Below are 22,115 nucleotides of genomic sequence, written 5' to 3' on the forward strand. Positions count from 1 at the left end.
GTTAGGATGGAAGTATGAAGTGATAGGGAGAAGAATGTGGCAAAACCCCCAATAGTTTGTTTGGGCCTTTTGCCCACCCTCAATATTAATTTGGTTCATGTTTAGCCTTAGGTACTTGTTCACTCTGGGAAGCCAAAGGCCATCTGGTCCAGTCATGGATTATTGAAGTGAATTTGGAACCTGGGGCTATTCCAGAACCCCAAGGTTTTGATTTGATTTCAAGCTCTTTCCTGGATTATTCCATTACTTTCATTGCAGACCAGAGAAGAAATACTGGATCAGTTTGAGTTGATAAAGTGTGTCTGGCTCCAGTTTGAACCAGAATCTTATTGAGGGTGGAGGAGGAGATATGACTGAGTGAAGATAATCTGTGAAGGAAGGTATTGAGAGTGCTTATAATGGAGATATAAAGTGGTTATTTTAAGACAATATTTAGGGAAAAGTGAATGGGAAGGTAGGATTTGTCAGCTTGGAGCTCTAGGTTGAGACGTGTGTTTTCTGTGTAGGGTTAGAATTTAACAACCAAGAAAATGCTTATTAGTGTTATACTCTACTGGTTCCTCTCTTTCTGTGGGTGTATAGACTCAGAATTTGAGAGCTAGAATTTTAGATCGTGGATGTATTGTAGAGGTGGGAGGCTGAGGACCTGATATAGCCCTCTTATGCCACTTCACCTTACTGGGCCTTGGCTTTCTTATCAATGAAAGGAGGGAATTTGATCAGATACTTCCCAGGTACCTTCTAGCCAAAAGCACCATGTTCTGAGGCATAATGGCAACCCCCTCTTGACCCTCTCCACTTACCATATACTTACTAGGTGTCTACCCATTGATAAGTCACTTAAACTTCCTGAATCTTAGTTTTCATGTTATACTAGGACAAGCCAGGAGAATCTGCAGCCTTGAGGCCACATGTGGCTTTCTAGATACCTTAAATGCAGCCTTTTGATTTAATTCAGTCAAAAGTCTCATGTGGCCTCAAGGTCACAGGTTCCCCATCCCTGTCCTAGGTCAATCCTTTATATTTTTACACATTTAAAAAGGTACTCAAAATAGCTAGTTAGTATTTATGAAGCACCTAGTACTTTATTTCTACTGTATTGCTAAATACCCAGCTGGTATTCTTGGTGCTGGGTATATACAAAGACAGAAATGGAGCTGGGGGGGGCGGGGCTGGGGAGGTGGGGAACTAGTATCCTGGAGGAGCACATAGATAAATAACTCTTGGTATGTAAAATAATCTAGAGAAATTGTTATTTTGATTGAGTTCCATCACTAGAGGCTTTGGGGAAATGTTTAGTGGTAGGGATTTTTAATGATAAAAAGAGGTAATGACTCAAAATTGTGAATTACTAGAGAACTATTGAAAAGGTCATTGTTGGGTAATTTGGTGTTATGTCTAGGAAGTAGCTATTTCAGTGGTTGGTTATTGTGGAAGGTCATTTGATAAGGGATTATTGTGGGTCCAGAAATTAGGATATATTCACCAAAGCTGAGGGGCATGGGGCTTGTTTTTTGTAAAATTTTAGAAAGGCTAGATTAGAGGGGTTGAAAGTAGTCAAGAATAGTTATTTAGAGTTCATGTTTGTGAAATACAGTATTTGAGAATGTTCTTCTTAAGGAATTTATTTAGTAGAAAACTGATGATTGTTGAAGTTATTTATGGAGGAGTTTTGTATAGATAATTGGGGGATGTCTAAAGAGATTTATGAAGAAGCTAGAATTAGGAAGGAATTAAGTAGGCTAATTTCAAAGTAGTAAAATAGGATATAGGAGAGAATGGTGGTTTGGAGAAGTTTATTTTGTGGGGGAGATTATATTTTAGGAAAATAGGGGAGGACTACAGTGATTTCAGATTGGGATGAGCTTTTAGAGGTGGGGATTGAATAGCCGTTGGCTATTGGGATGCAGCTGGAAAGTGGTTACATGAGAGGGTCGGGTACGTTGACTTGGAAAGGAGAAAGAGAACTAGGTTTGGGGTGTAGTGGGAAGGGCTGTGTTTGTTAGGAGCAGTGAAAAGTAACAGTTTTCTGCGTGTCCTTGTCTGGCAGGCCTTGGGCAATGAGGACTAGTAGTCTTCCGGGGAGCGAGGAGCCTGGGAGTTTGCCCCGCTTCTGAGCGGGGGCCGCGGCTGTCGGTCCTGGGGGCGGGTTTCGGGGCGGCCTCAGCCGCGGAGGCTGCACGCACTTGACGTACGCATCAGGGGAAAGCTACTCAGTGACCAGGCCCCGGACCCCCTGGGCTGGAGCTAGGGAGGGGGAAAAGTGGGGAGGAATTGGAAGGAAAAAACATTGCAATCCCTCCTTACTGTCCAACACAGACTTCCACTGCCCTCTTTTGTTTTGCGCTGTGTGTGTGTTTGTGTTTGTGTGCGCGCGCGTGCGTGCTCGAGATAGGAGAGGGTGGCGCTGCAAAGCCGGGGTTTTTCCTGCCAGTGTTTCTCCGCGTGGCTGCAAGCCGGCCGGCTAAGTGGGCCCTGGAACTGCGGTAGGGCCGGTGGGCCCCAGTACCGTGTCAGGGCAGGCCGTATGATCTGGGCCCGGAACAGTCTCAGCCACGCCACCCAGTCACCTGGATTTCCAGGAATGACAGCGCTGCTGGGAGCTTTGTATATGTAGATGGGCTTAGAATTTAGCGCCCTTCTCTGCCCTTCCTTGGCTCAGCCAGAAGAGGAAACTTTGGAAGTGGCCTCTCGCTGGGCAGCAAACAAGTGTCTGCCGGGGAGACGGGACGCTGACCTGAAGTACTAGCAATTACGAGATCGATTTTCACCCACATCAGCATATTGAGCCCGTCTCAGCCCCTTATGTGGATGAGATTCATACTTCTCAGTATTTAAAAAAAAAGTAAACAAAACTGAAAAAAAATCTGATGAGATGTATAATTGACCCTACTAGACAAGGGAAATTGTTTTCACCTTAGCATCAGTTCTATCCCCCCTACCATCTCCCCCCCCCCGCCCCCAAAAAAAGCACAACTGTGCCCCATGCCGATTACACAAGTAAAAACCTGAATGTCTATTATTTTGAAAGGGAACAGTCTCTTCTGGGCCACTCCTTTTAGTGCCAAGATTAGGCCATGGGGCAAAGTTTTAATGCCACTCTTTCCACCTTAAGGAGCTTTGTTTTTGCCATCAGAATTGGAATGTATTGTTAAGAAAAAGTATTTTAAAAGTGTCAAGCATTGTACTAGTCTAAATAAAAGTTAGGAAATAGAAAAGTTGGAGCTCATAACATAGCAGCTTGTACTTAAAACGTCTTTTAGATTGCAGAAGCTAATTATTTCTTTGGTATGCTCATAGTGTTTAACCCCAGGGCATGATTAAACTATGATAGGAAAAAAATGAACCTCTTGTTAGACCAGAGTAAGTAAAAATAAGAACTCTTTTAGAATAAAATAGTAATAATACTCATGTTTATACAGTCCTTTAGGGTTATTAAAGCCCATTCTTCACTGTCTGTAGTGAGTGAGATATTCTTCTGTCACATAGGTAGTAAATGCTAGAGCTAAGACTTGAATTCAAGCCTTCTGAAACCAAAGTCCAAATAATTATATTCAGCAATTTAGATTTCTTAAAGTAAAACAAGGTCCTACCACTTAATTGGGATGGACTGAAGCCAGTCCTGGGCTTCTTTGCTTTTTGTCAGCTGATCTTCAACAAATGGTGGTCCTGTAATATAGATGCAAAATTTGAAATGTGAATGATTTACTTAAAGTTACCTAGTAAGTCTGGCGGATCTGAGAAACAGATTTTTGTTTTCTTATTCCCAATCTGGTGACCCATCCAGGACTAGTCTAAGTAGTCTTGAATATTTGTGTGTTTAGTGAAAAATGTGATTGATTGAATTAATTTATTAAGTAGTTAACCAGAAAATGAACTGTTTTTTCTTAGTTTGCTGTTGGAGCTTTTTAAAATATAATTTTCTTTACATTGATATTCTTAGAGATAGTGGCAGCCTTGAAAGGTTGGTTCTCTGGTAAGCTTTGCAGAAAAATTATACCTATTTACATAGAGATGTATTTCTAATATTTAGCTAGGGGATGGATTTTCTCATTCAGGAATTCTCAGGAGCAGCTTGAAATCAGTAGGCATTTGAAAATGTCTGCTTTTCCCATAACTACTAGGGAAAATGTGGGGGAACTGTGCTAGCTTTATTAATCCATGTGGAAAATTTTAAGTGATCCTTATTTGAGTATGCTTAGGTCAACTCACTTTTTTCAGTTTAAAATATTGTTCAAAATATTACATGATGGTATTATCATTACCATATATTGTTATTCGCATGCAAAGAGCTTTTAAATATGCCAGTATTTGGGAAGTAGATGAGGCTTGTTTCTTGTTATAAAGCATCCCTTCTTGTTCCTTGCTGTCCTACTCCTTAAAGCAAAAGTAGTTATTTGACTTGCCCCAGCCTCCAAACAAAAACCTTATTGGCCAAGAAACTATAGTCATGGAACATTTTAAGCTAATGGTTTGAGAAGAACACTTTTCTAAATGCTTTGAACCTGTAAATATTCTTCACTTATTATGAATTTGAGATTTCAGTGGCACAGCTGTTCTAAATCAGTTACTCTACAGGTAAGGTCCTTGTCACATGAACAGCACAATGGTGCTTCAAAGGTGAAGTCTAGGAAGAATTTTGGAATTTAGAATTTTAGAACTAGAAGGGAACTTAAAGACATTCTAGTTAAACACCTTTAACAGTTTAGGAAACCAAGTCTATGAGATTCATTGACACAGCTAAGCAATGGCTGAATCTAAATTAGAATCAAGGATTTTCTTTTGAATTTTATTTTTAAACAATTATGTATTTTAAATTAGCACAAATCTGCCTTCTCTTTCTCCTTTTCTCCCCCTTGAGAACTAAAGAAAAACAAACTGTCTATTAAAACATGTACAGTGAAGCAAAACAAATATCCACGTTGGCCTTGTCATTCATATGCATGTATGTATATATTACATATATATGTGTATTTTCATTTCATATCAAAGAAATAATTAGCTTCTGCAATCTAAAAGATGTTATAAGTACAAGCTGCTATATTATGAGCTCCATTTCTATTTCCTAACTTTCATACATTTCATATGTATATGCATCTACCTAGAGGTGGGTAACATGTTTTGTTATTAGTCCTCTGGAATCATTGTTGCTGATTACACTGAGTTCCTGATTCCTTCAAAGTTATTTGTCTTAACTAAATTGCTGTCACTTACAAATTATTCTCCATGTTTTGTTCTCTGCATCAGTTTATATATGTCTTCTCAGGTTTCTCTGAAACTATCTCCATCATTTTTTACAGCACAATTAAATTCCATCACATTTAGATACCATAACTTGTTCATCCATCCCCCAATTTATAGATATTTCCTCAGATTCCCATTTTACTGTCTCAAAAAGGGCTGTAAATATTTTTGCATATTCTTAGTTTGTTTTGCTTAAGACTAATCTCTCCTTTAACTCTTCCTCCTCTCTTTTCCATTTCCCTGTTGAGTGAGATGTATTTTTTACACCCGTGTGTGTGTGTGTGTGTGTGTGTGTGTGTGGTGTTTGTTTATTCTCTCCTTCAACCATTTCAGATGAGAGTAAGATTCAAGTATCAGGTAGTTCCTCCCACCCCTATTTTCTTGTTTTTAATAAATATCTACTTGCATAGCCTGATAATGAGATAATTTCCCTTACCTTTTCTTTCCTGCTTTACATTCCTTTTTCTCTCTTTTACCATTCTTCTATTATGATCATCAAGATGTAACTAATCCATACCTTCTTTCTAATTAGACTTCCTTTGTGACCCCTGATGATGATAAGGTTCAGTGGGGACAATTTATGCTTGTCTAGTCGTTTATCATTGGTTTTTTTAATGTTTACCTTTTTATGGTTTTCTTAATTCCTGTGTTTAAACTTCAAAATTTCAAAAAACTTCAAAAATCAAAAAACTCTGATCTTTTTATCAGAGATCCTTGGAAGTTCTCTATATCATTAAAGGGCTATTTTTTTTTCCCTCTTATGATTTTATTCAGTTTTGCTGAGTAAGTTATTTTTGGCTCTAAACCTATAGGTATCCTTTGCCTTCTGGAATACGGCATTCTTAACTCTGCTTCTTGATATTGGTGGCTGCTAAATCATGTGTGATCCTGACTGTGACTTCTCTATACTTGAATTCTTTCTTTCTGACTGCAGTGTTTTTTTCTTTGATCTGAAAGCTCTGTATTTTGGGGTATAATGTACCTGGAAATTTTCGTTTGGATGTTTTTCTCAGGAGGTGATGGTGAATTTGTTCTATTTTCCCCTAAGAGTTCTAGGCAGTTTTCTTTAAAGATTTTTTGAAATATGATGTTTAGGTTCTTGTTTTGGTCATGGCATTTAGGTGGCCCAGTGATTCTGAAATTTTTTTTCTCCTTGATCTGTTTGTTTAGGTCACTTCTTTTTTTTTGTTGTTTGGTCTTTTGACTTGGTTTAAATCTTTTTGGTTGTGAATCATTGGCTTGTTTTGGGTTCACTCTAATTTTCAGGGAATTGGTTGCTCAAGAAATGTTTTGTATCTTTTGTCCCAAACTGTTAATTCCCTTTTCAATTTTTTCTTTAAGCTCCAGTTTTTATTCTGGTTTTTTATACTCATGCTCTCATTTTACTGACAAAAAGTTGTTTTCAGACTTTAAAAGAAAACAAAACTCTTGTTTCATTTCTTCCAGGAATTTGGGTTGAAATTGCACCTAAGCTGTGTTTTTCTTTGCGACTTTGCTTGTGGATGTTTTGAAATTGATCTTTTTTTGAGTTTGTCTTGAGCATTCTTCTCACCATAATAGATTTTTTGTGATGAGCTTCTTTTTTTGTTTACTCATTTTTCCAGCCTGCTTTCTGACTTTGGACTTTGTATTAAGACCAGGCTCTCTGTATTTCTTTCTTTTTTTAAATTTTATTTATTTTTAGTGTTCTACAATCGCTGTCATAAAACTTAAATTTTTTTTTCCCCTACCTACCTCAAAGCTCCCCCCTCCCTTCCTGAGATGGCATACAATTCTCTATAGGATCTACACATACATTCCTATTAAATACATTTTCACTATAGTCATGCTGTGTAGAAGAACTAAAATAAATGGGAGAAATCATATAACAAACCAAAACATAATACACACACACACACACACACACACACACACACACACACACACACACACACACACACACACACACACACACACACACACATGATCTGCTACATTCTGCCATTGGGAATTTTTTTTTTTTTTACATCCTTGCATTGCTGTGAAGATCCAAGTCTACCAGAAAAACCTCTTGCACACTGTGGTTGTTGCTGTGCACAAAGTTCTCCTGGTTCTACTCCTTTTGCTCAGCATCAGATCGTATAAATCTTTCCAGGCCTCTCTGAAGTTTTCTTGTTCATCATTTCTTATGGTGCAATAGTATTCCATTACATATACCATAATTTATTTATCCATTCCCCAATTGATGGGCATCCCCTTGATTTCCAGTTTTTGGCCACTACAAAGAATGCTGCTATAAATATTTTTGTACATATGGCACCCTTTCCCATTTTTATGATCTCTTAGGGATCTGTATTTCTTTAGGGAAGGGCCTGAGGTAGTCCTGTTGCTGCTGTCAGGGTATTGAGTGTTATGTTGTTTCAGGATCTCAGGAACAGCCCAGGCTGGGGTCATGCAAGCTGTCAGTGCTTCCAAAGTAGTCTGATGTAAAGTAAAGTCTGATAGCTGCCTCCCTAGTCTGAGCTCTGCAAGTTATTGACCTGGGTTTAGGTCTGGTCTCAGCCCCTGTTAGCCAGCTGGAAATATCTGCTGGTTCAGAGAGACAGAATTGAAGGCTCGCTTTTGGTCTAGAATTCTTGTCCTGATAATTTTTCTGCAGGCTTCAGAGCTATACCACTGCTTGCTTCTGCAGGTATTCCATTCTCCCTACTACCCTGGGCCTCCCTATCCAGGAGCACTACTCTGGGCACAGATCATCATTTCACCTTAGATCTGTAACCTGGTTTTAGATAGTAGGTGACAACAAGCTGCCTGTTGGCACTTGTCTCCCTTGAAGTACCCTGGCCTGGTGATGCCCTGGTAAGGGTATGGGCTCACTGCTTATTCTGATGAACACACCTGTTGCTAGTGTCCACAGACTTCTTGTCTCCTTATGCTGACCTGGGCTGGAAATATTACCCATTGTGACTTTGTCTTGGATTTTCCCACCAGGATTCAGTATGGTATCTTTTCTAGGTTGGTTTGGAAGGTTTTTTGTTTTTTTTTTTTAGTGGGGGAGAAAGGGTTCTGCTTGTACTGTTTCCTATAATTCTTCCATCTTGGCTCAGTCTTTTTGATTCTCACTGTTTTCATGGGAGGCAATAGGGATAAGTGACTTGCCCAGGGTCACACAGCTAAACTACTCTGTTGTTATGCAGATTTGAACTTAAAGATAGTTGAATATATTACCCGACTTGATGCACCATTCATTTTTAGAACCAAAATAGGAGAGATTTTTGAGACATAATTTTTTGTTCTTTATTTCCTCTGGCAGCTTAGCTTTGAAAATGCCCACAGGCATCTCCAGATTAACATGTTCAAACAAAATCTTTCTTTCCCAAGCTCTATTTTGAGCTTCTCTATTATTGAGGGTACCATTATCCTTCTGGTTGGTGTGGTATGAAACCTTGAAGTCATCCTTGAATATTCTTCTCTCACATATGATTAGTTTGCTGCCTCAGTAATATTGGTAAATTTCAGATTTATTAACAAAATTTCATTTTATGTTGGTTATTTTAAGTCTAAAAAAGATGTTGAGAATCTCAGGAAATAAAAAAGAATTAGGATTTATAATTGGATATAATTAGATATAATTGTATAATTAGATAAAATATCTGCTTTATAACCAATAAGATATTGTGCCATTCATCAGCTTCTATAATGTTTTTGCACCAGACTTAATTTTTTTCTTAACATGTATACCTTCCTCTCATTGAATCCTACAAAGAGATATTCTAGCAAAACGAATTATTTTTGGCAGCATATGTAACATACCATATATCTAATCTTCTACCTAACTATTCTTCATCCTTACCTTGACCTCCAGTCTTTCCACCTTTCAATTCTAAACAGGCCGTTACCCTTGCACAGTTTACATTCTCTTCCCTTCTCTATCTTGACTACTTGGGGGAATCACTTCAGCTCTGCACTATCTTCTGCATTAAAGTAACTTATCCCTTATCCCTTGCCTTGTTAAATTCCAAACTTGATATTACTGACATCATCCGGCTTTGCTTTTCTCCATGTGATGCTACAAAGCTTTGAAAAAAAATCTTGAACTACAAATTTACTTTATAAGTTCACTGCAGATTTATATTGGATAATGTCAAGTGGGCATTCATGGCATTAAGAGAGTTCTTTTACACTTCTTTCACTGATTCACTATTCCATTCACCACAGCAGATTTTTTCAAATCTTTTTATCCCTCTTTAATTCTTCCATGACATCCCTTTCCCCCCACCCTCTTAGCTAAGAACTGCCTCATACTTTACTGAAAAAATTGAGGCTATTCGTGGGAGCTCCTTCCTCTCCTCTCTTCCTCATCTCACATCATTCAGATGTTTTCCCACACTATCTTCTCCACCCCTCACGTGAAGAGGTGGTCCTTGAACTTGCCAAGGCTAACTTTTCCACACATGTCCTCGATCCCCTTCTATCCTGTCTTCTCTAACAAATTGGCTACTGCCTGCAAACATGCCCATATGCCCTCTGTCCTCAAAAAAACCTTGATCCATTTATGCCTTCTAGCTATTTTATAGAGCTCTCCTCTTTTTTTTTTTTTTTTTTGGCAACCTTCTTGAGAAAGTTGTCTATAATCAGTGCCTCTACTTCCTCTTTTCACTCTTTCATAATCTTTAGTCTTATTTTTCACCTCATCATTCATGTGAAACTATTCTCTCAAAAGTTATCAGTAATCTCTTAATTGCCAGATCTAATCGCCCTTTCTTTATTCTCAACCTTGACTTTTGAGCATTGATAGTGTCAGTCACTTTCTTCCTCTTGTCTCATAAACATCTTAAACTCAACATGCCCAAAACTGAACTCATTATCTTTCCCTAAAACTCTCCTTCCTTCTGAACTTTTCTATCACTGTCCAGGTCACCACTGTCTTCCAAGTCACCTAGATGGCAGCTTTGTCTTGCTGTTTTTAATTTCTCATAGCCAGTCTGTTGCTAGGTCCTGTCTATTTTACCTTCATAACATTTTTCATATATGCCTTCTGCTTTCCTTGGATGCTGCCCTCACCTTGGTACAAGATCTTATCACCTCATGCCTGGACTATTTCTAATCTTCTGGTTAGTTTCTGTGCTTCAAAACTTTACCTCCTTCCAGTCTATCCTCCACCCAGCTATAAAGTGATCTTCCTAAAGTGCAGGTCTGACCATGTCACCTCCTATTCAGTAAATTCTATTTGCTTCCTATTGGTTGGTTGTTGTCTTTCATCTTTGAAGAGGACCAAAATGACATCACCACGATAAAGTGAAGTTTTGGTGTGTCTGACTGTCACTGATCAGATCAACATGAGCTCAGAATGCTCTACCACAGGTTGGGCACAGATAGCCCATGTGAATATTTGGGGTGGATATCTCAAATTTGTGCATCCTGCGTTTACTTTGTGCTCTCTCAATTCTACTTTGCTCAAAGAGCACAGCACCCTTTCTGATGTGGGCACACCATGCTGAGTGGTCCTTTGCCAGTGTCTTCCATGTTGCATAGTCAAATCCAGAGTTCTTGAGAGAGACTTCCTGTTGCTTCTAGGGTCAAACACAAAATCCTCTGTTTGGCTTTTAAAGTTCTTCACAACTTTGACCTTTCCTACCTTTCTAGTTTTTTTGCACATATTCCCCTCTTGAGAACTGTATAATCCAGTGAAGCTGTCCTCTTTTCTGTTCTTCCTTACCTTTTCACTGGCTGTCCCCTGTACTTGAGAAGCATCTCTCTTAAAAATCTCATTTCCTGACTTCAGGTCTCATGTAGAATCCTACTTTCTTCAAGAAGCTTTTACAGGTTCCTCTCAATGTTAGTATCTTCCCTCTGCCCTGTATATATCTGTGTACAAAGTGGTTTACATGTTGTCTCCACCATTATGTAGTGAGCTCCTGGAGAGCAGGCACTATTTTTATCTTTCTTCACATCCCCAGCACTTATCACAGTACCTGGCACATAGTAAGTGTTTAATCAATACTGGTTCACTTAATTTGACCTGAGAACAAAGATATTTTTCCTCTGTCATTTTTTGTTTACATTAATATATATTGCAATATGAAAATTCATATTAAAAGCTCAATATTGACTGTTCATGTGTTAGCAAATTCATACTTAAGAGAAGTATCACATTGAAGGACTTGAAGAAGTAACAAGTTCTTGGTAGTTGAGTAAAGTTATTTTTTTCCTCAAGAGATGATAGGACCAGGATCATGTCTTATTTATGATTCTGTCTCCCTGGTGTCTAGCACAGTGTGTTCCACGTAGTAGACACTTAATAAGTACTTGTTGAATGGGTGAATGAATGCATGCATGCATGCATAGTTACCACAATTTCGAAAGGAGTCATCATCCTATAAAAACTTAAGCACTGCCCGAGTGAGACTGATGGAACTGTAGACTTCTTCACCATTAAGTGGCAATCTGACTGACAGATCCAAATAGTTAGTTTGCTGTTTCATAGACCTACTCATGGCTCTTAGGAAATTATTAATATGTTTGTATAAAAAACATTGAATTGCATGGATTTCTTAGGGTACGGCTTTTACTGGACCATTAATTTCATTGGCCCAGGAAAATCTTAATGAGACTCCCATCTACAAATGAAACTTGACATCATCTCTATATTACAGTGTTGCAATGAGAAGGTGAGTGTCTCATCTAGGGTCATCAAGCCAGTATATGTTAGAGGTGAGATTTGAACCCATGTCTTCCTGGCCCAGAGGTCATTTGTCTCTTATAAAATAAGATTCTTATTTTTGAGCCTGTGGCTTTTAAAACAGGACAGATGGAATGGAAAATGCAATCTATGGAGCACTAATATGTGTTATTTAACAAAATATTGAAAATAATAGTAAAGAGGAAACCATTCTCTTTTCAGTAGAAACTGGGTCTTCTAATGTACAGGGTATCTGTAGGCTTTAACACCCTAAAATTGCACTGAGACTTTTGGGCCATCCTGTATTACTAAACTATTCAAATTTATTACCATTTGTGATTAAGTTCTATGCCTTGATATATGATGGCAGCTAGAATGATAGGTCATGTTCTTTCTATAACTGAATTCAGTTACTCTTGGTATTTGAATTTGATAACTGTGTATACAAAGAAATAAGTTTTGGGTACTGAGAATAACACTGGTTTGTTATATAGGAGACTTGTGTTTTAGTTCTGGCTCTTTCACTAGCTGGCTATGTGACCTTGAACAAATTATTTAACCTCTGTGGTCCTTGGTTTCCTCATCTGTAAAATGAAAGGTTTGAACTAGATAATTTATAAGGGCTTTCTCAGTCTGATATTTTATAGTTCTGTAGTTAATTAGGAGCTGGATTTTTAAAAAATCATTAGAAAATTGACTTAAAGTCCAATAGCCAAGTTAAGAGGCAGAATGGAAAAATAAAGATCTCCTTAAGTCAGAGGGAAGTCTGTTCAAGTCCAGTGTCTGATACATACTTATTGTATGATCATAGGCAAGTCATTTATCCTCTCAGTGTCTGAGACTCATTAGCCTACAAGTTGTAAAACAGATACTGATCTAAAATAATGGAGGGATTTTCTATATAGCTAAAATCACAGGTCCGAATCAAAGCAAAAGCAAAAAATCACCTTGCCCTTTCCACTTTATATTAATAATGGAAGTCTTTTACTTGTTCTATCATAATACTTTGGACAAAAAAGAATAGCAGAAATGCCAAAACAAATCTGCCATGCTTTTTTTCCCTTTACAATCTGGCCGCTTCCTATCTTTACAGTCTTACAGCAACACATATGCTCTGGTCCAGCCATACTGAGTTACTTGTGTTCCTCACATTGGATGCTTGATATCTTCTTGTTTTGAGACTTTGCATGGGTTGTCTCTCTTATCAGAATATACTCCTTTTTTACCCCTCAGGACTTACTCAGGTGTTGAGTAGATGTTGAGTAGATTGGGGATGGGGAGGAGCTATAGTCAGATGTTCCAGCCTTATCATCTGTTGGGTAGTTATTGAAAAATGTGGATTTCCAAATGAAACTTAGAAGACAAAGCTCTTTGTCCTTCAGGAGTATCTTTAGATTTTTGTAAATCTTAATTTTCATTTGGATTGCTGTGACATCCCAGTGCAAAGAAATAAAAAGCCTGGAAAAAAAAAGAGAAGCATATTAAGCTTTGCTTTTAAATTCCACCAATCTGAAAACTTCTGGATATTGGCTTGCCAAGGTTGTTTACATAATATTTGACTGAGAAGTATAGGTATAATTCAGGGATCGGTATGTATTTTGGGTTTGGATAAGATAGAGAAAATTTGTTCTCTCTAAAGTGTGCAGTGGAAGATTTAATAACTGCTCCCCAGATATTAAAGCAGTTTAAGCTAGTATTTTCAATAGTTTTAACAAAAGAAATGATGATAATGTATTATATCCACAGAGCATTTCCCTTTCTCAAAGCACTTAGTGGTAAACTATTTAATTTACTTTCATGGTGCCCCAGTGAGACTGAAAAGAATAAAAAGGAAAAGAAAAAAAATGTCTTGTTAAAAATCTAAAACATTTTAACCTGTCCAATATAGGCTACTTGAAATTTCTATAATTTTCATTTCCATTTCTATAATTTCCAATCCCAATTGGGTATTGACATTCGAAATCTTAATGTTGGGTCTCTGCAAAGCCAATACAATCTCCTCTGTGCAAATGGTTGTGTTCCAGAAGTTTGTAAGTGGGTTGTTTGTTTTTGTGGGAAAATGTGTTCCAAGTTCCAGTTTGCTTTTTCAGCCATGGGGTTAGATGGGCTTCTGTGGTCTTACCTTAGAAGCAAATAACATTTCTGTAGGAAAATAAGTTCATCTTAGACTGAGAAGAGAATCTCAGCAGCCTCAAAATCATTTATAATTTATACACTGCCCCTTGCCTCAGTCACAAAAGTGGTCTCTTAGGCAATCAAGCCCATAACGAGAAAGAACAAGTGCATTTTCTCTTTGAAGCAGGCATGGTGGCCTAGCCCAGAAAGAAAGAAAAGTCAGAAGACACATTGCTTCCAAATTCTTTTCCTTCCTTTATTCTCCTTCCCCTTCATTGAAAAGGCAAGCAGTTTGATATAGGTTATACATGTGTGATCATGCAAAACATTTCCCTATTAAATATGTTTTGAAAGAAAACATTAAAAAAAAAGACAAAAGTAGTCGCTATAAATATTTTTGTACAAACAGGTCTTTCCCCACCTCCCCCCCTTTTAAAAATAGTTTTGCAATACAGATTAATATTGTTGGGTCTAAGGGCATAGAGTATTTGAATCATTCATGGTATGTATCTGCTGCTTTCACCTTGCTGTTTAGTACCTTGATTCTACAGTGCTGTTGATTCTTAAGCTAGACTGCAGATGACAAGTGCTTCTGTAACAATGAGCTTGCTAGAATAATTCCTTTAATTTATTGACTTAAAACTTATTTTTTTCTTGCCCATGGCTTTTACTGCCATGTAGAAATTTGTACACACATATTCAATTCAGGATACATTTCAAGCACCAATTAATTTTCAGATACAGCACTAAGTAGTGGGGATATAAAGACCAAAACAGTCCCTACCTCAAGAAGTTTATATTTTGCTGGGGGAAAATAACATGTATGCAGATAAATATATATAAGACAAATAGTGTGATTTCTTGGGATGTTGATTGTGGGAGTTGGGAAAGACTTCTTATAGGAACTAGCATTGAGCTGAACCCTAAAGGGAGATAGAGGTTCCAAGAAGTAGAAGTGAGGAGAAAAAACATTCCAGGAATAAAGGAGGACACAGCCTCTGGAAAAGCAGAGGGGCCAGAGATAGACTGTTGTGTAAGAGCAATAGCAAGTAGGCCAGTTTGGTCGGAATGTCAAATGAATGAGGAGGAGTGATATGTAATTGGCCCGGAAAGATAGGTTAGAGACATGTTGTGAAGCACTTTAATAAGCCTTACAGACAGAGAAGTTGGCATTTTGTTCTAGAGGTAATAAGGAGCCACTGAAATTAATTGAGGAGGGGAATGACACATTTGTTCTTATGCTTTGAGAATATTATTTTGGCCATATATAGGAGGACTGTTTTTAAACTAGTCTCATCTTCATTGTCATTTGAACATGGCATGCTCATTCCTATTTTCTTACCTTCCTCACGTTCTCCCTACAGGGAAATTTCTTTGCTTGTCTCTTCTACCTAAGAGTAGGATCCAAATCTTGTTCTTGTTTTAAGGTCCAAACTTAAGGCTTATCTGTACCTTTGATACCTTATTACCTAACTATTCCAGCCCTAATTGATCTCTCATAATTCCAAACTGAATAACTTATATTTTTATACTACTTTTGTTCAGTGGTTGGCTGCTGTTTTGTTTGTTAGTTGTTTTCTTAACTACTATTTTGGTCTGAATATGGGATGTTATTAATTCCCTTTATCCTTCCGTTTCTCTTCTAAATCTTGTACAGACCTGAGTTTAGCCTATCTATAATTTTACTCTTAGTAAGAGAGTAACAGGAGTGACTAAGACAAAGCAGTAAGAAGAATAAATAAAACATTTTCATTTGAGTTTAAATAAATGTAAAAAAAACCCTTTCACAGTAACTTAAAAATATATAGTAATTTTGTATAATTACTTTTTATCTTTTTTAGCTTTAAACTAATTTCAAGTTCCTTTAGGGCAGAGATTACCGTATGCTGGTCCATCCTTTTGTCTTTTAAGCACCCCAAGTATCTCTTGTTGACTTTTAGAATGCTATTATTTGCAACATGCCTCCCTAGATCAAAAGTGGGAAATGTTAGAAGAGACTTTTGTCTCAGTGTTACAGTATTAGTTAGCAGTCATAGAAGCTTACCTCTGTTACAATTGGGACCTCTCAGTGAATTGGTACATGTTATGAAAAAAATCAGTATTCTGATCATAAATGTTTCTTACCACTTTCTGCATTATTGAATGATAGAAGATCACTTTGATTTGTGTCAAAACATTATTGATAGTCATATTTTAGGTTGTGTGTGAGTATGTATATGAAAAGAACAGTTTGAAGTAGTGGAGCTAGAAAGTCTTGGATTTAAATTGTCTTATTTATCTTGACACTTGTGCAAGTCACTTAATTTTTTAGAGCCTTACTTACAGAGTACTGATAATAGTACCTGTAGTATCTTCTTCACAGAATTGTTAGGAGGTTCAAATGAAATTATGTAAAGTACTTTGCAATCTTTAAAGTGCTGTATAAATGTCCATTTTCTATACACCTGTTTGTATGCTACTTTTCTGGACTTTAAAATGGCTAATCAGGGAAATAGATAACAAAACTTTGAATTGAATAATAAATTATGAACAGGAATTAATAAGAGAATGTAAGCCATTTGCTCTGGGGGTTGGGATGGGGAGAAGAAACCTGTTTGGCTGTTGGGGAAATGTCCAGAAAACTTTTCCCTGTACTCTCTTAGCTGGCATAAATTCCAATCTAGGACTCTAATAGAATTAGAGCTAGAGAGAGAAATGGGCAAGGGGATAGGGGTGATAGGAAGGAGGGACGAAATACACACAGGAGGAAGAGAGGTAGTTACAAATGGGAGACTTGTCAGTTCATTTGAAAGAGGCAGGATGTGAGTGGCTTAGTATTGTGGGAGATATATGTTGGTTGGAAAAGTTGGGGCATATAGGAGATAATTTCTGATTTTTTTGCTCAGGTACATGGATTTTAGTCGTTCCTTTAATAATACCATATTTCTTTTTTTTCCTGTTCCCCTTGCTTTCCTTTTTCCCATCTATGTTAATATGCTATCACTGTCAGTATTGATTTTCCTTTTAATGAAAAAGTGACATAAAAAGGTAGTAGACTTTCTGTGAGCATATACTTAGTGGAATAAACTTCTCCAAACAATTATTTGGAGCCAATTCATTGTGTAATAATAATAATAATGATAACATAATATTGGTTAATATTTATATATTAGCACTTTAAGGTTTGCAAAACACTTCCCACATATTTTCTCATTTCATGCTTACAACACCTTGTGAAGTAGGTGCTATTATTATCTTCCTTTTTCAAATGAGGAAACTGAGGCTGACAAGTTTAACTCCCTCATTTTATAGTTGAGGAAATTGAGGCCCTGAGTTTGTGACTTACCCCAAATCATATAAGTAGTAAATGACAGAGCTGAGATTCAGAAATAAATTTTCTGACACCAGATTCTGACTTATTTTTTTCCCTATAGTAGATTGTCCCCCATTTTATATTCTGCATATTCTCCATGACATCTGATGATTGTAATTGAATTACACACAGATACACACACACACACACACACACACACACACACACGCACACACAATTACTCATCTTTTTTTGCCAAAAAAAAAAAAAAAAGACCAATAATCCATTTCTGGAATGCAGCAAATTGATTGAAGGTATTATAACTGAAAGGGACTTTTGAGGAGATTTATAATTTTAAAGATAAGGATAAGATAAATACATAATTAATATCTAAATAAGATAAAGGCTCAGGTAAAGTGATCAAGATCACACAGAAAATAAGTAGTAAACCTGGATTTGAACTTTAGGGCTCTTTCCACTCTGTCATATTATCTGTTTGTTTTTTAATAGTCCTTTTTAATATTTTTGAGGTTTTGCAATGTAATTTTTATTTCAGTGCCACTGGTAAGATATCATATGTACCATTCCATTAAATTCCTACACTTATCTAGGACTTTCTACCAATTCTTAAATATAAAGTAAGAAATTGATCCTAATGTAGTAGGGAATGAATAATAGTATAGCAAAACCAAAGGTAAAGATTTTGTGTCATTTGGAAAAAACAGGTTTTTACGTTACCTTCTATAATTTATTTAAGAATTAAACTGTTAACAAAACAGCACAGAGCTTATGATTTTATACCACCTTGTTTTGGCTGCTGATGTTGGAAGAGTTAATGCTATTGCTGTAGAAGGATTTTTGTGACTTTGAGCTATAGCGGAATGGTGCATATGGTGTCAAACTACAGAGCTTAAAAACACATACTGAAAACAACTTGTCCTAATATAAAAGAAAAGAGCTTGTCCTAAAGAGCCTGCATGTAAATGATTACTTAACTAAAAAAATGTCTTCCACATATACCGAATAATGAAAAAATACTCAGTTAAATTCAAGCAGTGAGTCTATACAGATAGTGGTTTAACAACAGAATTACTGAAAAAAGACTCTGAAAATGCTTATTTATCATAAAGGTCTTAGTGCTTGTAATATACTGATAAAATTACATGTCTATAGTTTTCATTGATTTTTGTGCTTATTTATCCTAAAATTTAATTTCTATTTCTGAGTACCATTTTTAACATTTTTTAAAATTTAACTTTTAACATTTATTTTCACAAAATTTTGGGTTACAAATTTTCTCCCCTTTTATCCCCTCCCCCCCCAAACCCAAGCATTGTAATTGCCCCTGTGACCAATCTGCTCTCTCCTCTATCCTCTCTCCCTGTCCATGTCTCCGTCTTCTCTTTTGTCCTGTAGGGCCAGATAGCTTTCTTGACCCCTTAACCTGTATTTCTTGTTACCCAGTGGTAAGAACATTTCATTTGGTCCTAACACTTTGAGTTCCATCTTCTTTAGCTCCCTCCTTCCCCAACCCTTCCCCTTGGAAGACAAGCAATTCAATATAGGCCAAATCTGTTTAGTTTTGCAAATGATTTCCATACTAGTTGTGTTGTATAGGACTAACTATATTTCCCTCCATCCTATCCTGTCCCCCATTACTTCTATTTTCTTATGGTCCTTTCCCTCCCCATGAGTGTCGACCTCGGATTGCATTCTCCTCCCCATGCCCTCCCCTCCATCCTCCCCCCCCACCCTGCTTGTGCCCCTGTCCCCCACTCTCCTGTATTATGAGATAGGTTTTCCTATCAAAATGAGTGTGCATTATATTCTTTCCTTTAGTGGAATGTGATGAGAATAGACCTCATGTTTTTCTCTTGCCTCCCCTCTTTATCCCACCACTAATAAGTCTTTTGCTTGCCTCTTTTATGAGAGATAATTTGCCCCATATAACTTCTCCCTTTCTCCTCCCAATATTTCTCTCTCACTGCTTGATTTCATTTTTTTTTTTAAGATATGATCCCATCCTCTTCAATTCACTCTGTGCACTCTGTCTCTATGTATGTGTGCGTGTGTGCATGTATGTGTGTGTGTGTGTGTGTACTCCCACCCAGTACCCAGATACTGAAATGTTTCAAGAGTTACAAGTATTGTCTTTCCATGTAGGAATGTAAACAGTTCAACTTTAGTAAGTCCCTTATGACTTCTCTTTGCTGTTCACCTTTTCATGGTTCTCTTCATTCTTGTGTTAGAAAGTCAAATTTTCTTTCTAGCTCTGGTCTTTTCATCAGGAAAATTTGAAAATCCTCTATTTCATTGAAAGACCATTTTTTCTCCTGAAGTATTATACTCAGTTTTGCTGGGTAGGTGATTCTTGGTTTTAGTCCTAGTTCCTTTGACTTCTGGAATATCCTATTCCATTCCCTTCTATCCCTCAATGTAGAGGGTGCCAGATCTTGTGCTATCCTGATTGTATTTCCACAATACTTGAATTGTTTCTTTCTAGCTGCTTGCAATATTTTCTCTTTCACCTGGGAATTCTGTAATTTGGCCACAATGCTCCTAGGAGTTTCTCTTTTTGGATCTCTTTCATGCGGTGTTCTGCGGATTCCTTGAATATTTATTTTGCCCTCTGGTTCTAGAATCTCAGGGCAGTTTTCCTTGATAATTTCATGGAAGATGATGTCTAGGCTCTTCTTTTGATCATGGTTTTCAGGTAGTCCCAGAATTTTTACATTGTCTCTCCTGATTCTATTTTCCAGGTCAGTTGTTTTTCCAATAAGATATTTCACATTATCTTCCATTTTTCGAATCTGCACGCTATGTTCTGTGATATCTGTCTTTCTCATAAAGTCCTTAGCGTCCATCTGTACCAATCCAGTTTTGAAAGATCTATTTTCTTCAGTGAGCTTTTGAATCTCCTTTTCCATTTGGTTAATTCTGCTTTTGAAAGCATTCTTCTCCTCATTGGCCCCTTGCACCTCCCTTGCCAACTGAGTTAGGCTAGTTCTCAAGGTGCCAATTTCTTCAAGATTTTTTTGGTTCTCCTTTAGCAGGGAGCTGATCTGCTTTTCATGCTTCTCCCTCATTCCTCTCATTTCTCTTCCCAGTCTTTCCTCCACCTCTCTAACTTGATTTTCAAAATTCCTCTTGAGCTCTTCCATGGCCCGAGCCCATTGGGTGGGCTGGAACACAGAATCCTCGATTTCTGCGTCTTTGCCTGATGGCAAGCATTGTTCCTCCTCATCAGAAAGGAAGGGAGGAAGTGTCTTTTCTCCGAGAAAGTACCCTTCAATAGTTTTATCTCTTTTCCCTTTTCTGGGCATTCTCCCCAGCCAGTGACCTGACCTCTGAATGTTCTCCTCACACCCTCCTCGCCTCCTGGTCCTCCCAGCCAGCTTTTGGGAACTGAGATTCAAATGCTGCTTCCCGCCTTAGGGTTTTTGGCGGGGGCAGGGCTGCTATTCAGTGTGAGAATTAAGTTCAGGTGGTCAGGGGCAGGGCCGCCTCTCTGGCTCAGTTCCCTCTGGGGGTTTATGCACAGACCTTCCACAATGGATCCAGGCTCCCGCCTGTTTGGGGAGCCCCTATCTGCAGCCGCCTCTCAGCTTCTATCTCCTGGGGGGGCCCGAGCCATAGGGGCACCCCACTCTCCTCTCGACCCGCCAAAGACACTCTCTCACCTACCCCCATCAGTCACCTGTTGGTGGGGGGGCTTGTGCAGCCGCTGGAGATCCCGTCTCTGGAGCCTTCTCGGATCTGTACTTCTCGGAGCTGCGGCCGCCGCAGGTCCAGGCTGGGCTCCGCGTCTGCAGCACGACGGACCTTTTGCGAGAGGTTTGCAGGTCCCTCTGTGGGTGGAGGAACCCGCGTGGCCGCTGGAGATCCCGTCCCCGTAGCCCGCTCGGATCTTTTCCTTACGGTGTCGCTGCTGCGGTAGGGCTGCCCTCTGCTCCCGTCCCGGCGCCCAGTCCACGGTGCGAAGGACCCCCTGCTAGAGGTTTGGAGGTCTCTCCGGAACAGAAATCTCCCTCGCTCCAATATTCCGTGGTCTCTGGGTGCAGAATTCGCCCTGGGTTGGTCCCCTCTAGCCGTTCTGTGGTTTGTGGGTTCGGAGCTGTGTGTATGTGCGTCTTTCTACTTCGCCATCTTGGCTCCACCGAGAATTTTTTTTAAAAGAGAAACACATTGTTTTTTTCTTAACTTTAAGTTTATGAATATTTATTGACTGCCTAATGCTGTGGTTTTAATCTTTATTTTTTTCTAAAAGAAAACATCTGAATTAGGCATGCTTTTTATTTTTGAAACTGCTAAATTCTCACATTCAGGCTAAAGTTTCTACATATTACATACTGAGGAAAAAAATCCCCTCTTGATTAGCAAAAAATCTACATAAGCAAATATGGTGTCAGGTTTCTGTAATCTTTTCTGCTTCATGCTCATGCATGGCATGACTTTCTTTTTTTAAATAGCTATATAGCTTAAACCCAAGTGTGGTTTTAGTTGTATTAAATGACTTAATAGTTTCTGTTTGAAAGTGTTAAGCACCTGACCGTGGTTTTTGTCATACTTCTTAAAACAATCATTTAAGACCTGTAAATTCCTAGTGTCTTTAGATTTATGGGTCTGTATAAATTAATTTTCTTATGGGATCTTATCTATTATTTTAGTAGTATTGTGTTTTAAAATATATATTGATGTCAGTTTATCTCCCATATTTTAAAGAAGGCTTTTCACCTATCAAGAATTAAGTTTGAGATGAAATTCAAATAGGAAATAGTAGTTCAGTTAGTTTTAAATAGCTAT

At 38.0% G+C, this 22,115-nt stretch overlaps 1 protein-coding gene across 3 annotated transcripts in view; it reads left to right on the plus strand.

The window, feature by feature from the left end:
* Positions 1 to 22,115, plus strand: part of ZNF148 (zinc finger protein 148) — a 139,690-nt gene that overhangs the window by 12,190 nt on the left and 105,385 nt on the right. The gene's annotated exons all lie outside the window — the stretch shown is intronic.

This window comes from Notamacropus eugenii, chromosome 5, assembly GCF_028372415.1.
Source record: "Notamacropus eugenii isolate mMacEug1 chromosome 5, mMacEug1.pri_v2, whole genome shotgun sequence".
Classification (NCBI taxonomy): Eukaryota; Metazoa; Chordata; class Mammalia; order Diprotodontia; family Macropodidae; genus Notamacropus; species Notamacropus eugenii.